At 47.8% G+C, this 479-nt stretch overlaps 1 protein-coding gene across 1 annotated transcript in view; it reads right to left on the minus strand.

The window, feature by feature from the left end:
- Positions 1-479, minus strand: part of TTLL3 (tubulin tyrosine ligase like 3) — a 39,242-nt gene that overhangs the window by 3,111 nt on the left and 35,652 nt on the right.

Consider the following 479-nt stretch of genomic DNA (forward strand, 5'->3'; position numbering starts at 1 on the left):
GTGATTTCTGGCTTTTTATCTCTGTCTCTGTCTGGTGAGCGCACGGGTCCTATAGCAAAATCCTCTCAAAAAAAAAAAATTTATTAAAAAAAAAAAAAAGCAGAGACAAGGCCCACTCAGAGGCTCTGTTGGAACCCTGGGCCTGGCGGGACCCAGGGAAGACACACAGAACTAGTTTCTGAGGCACCTGATTGAGAAAAGTCTCTGGGGGCCGGGCAGTAGCACAGTGGTACTGCAATCAGACCCACAGGAAAAGGTTCTGGCTCATTTTCGGGACCTCCCTGAGCACACAAGGCACCTGTGCGCATGCCGGAGATTTGGTAAGGCTGAGGCTGGGGGTGGATCGCGGCGTGAAGACCCCAGTGGATGTACACATGTCTCTCTCAAGGAAGAAATAAAATGAATCATCTTTTTTTTTTTTTTTTTCCTTTTGAGGGGTTTTTGCTTTAGGGGGCATGCACTCCCTAGAAAAAAAGAGG

This window comes from Tupaia chinensis, unplaced genomic scaffold (assembly GCF_000334495.1).
Source record: "Tupaia chinensis unplaced genomic scaffold, TupChi_1.0 Scaffold000333_1, whole genome shotgun sequence".
Taxonomy (NCBI): Eukaryota; Metazoa; Chordata; class Mammalia; order Scandentia; family Tupaiidae; genus Tupaia; species Tupaia belangeri.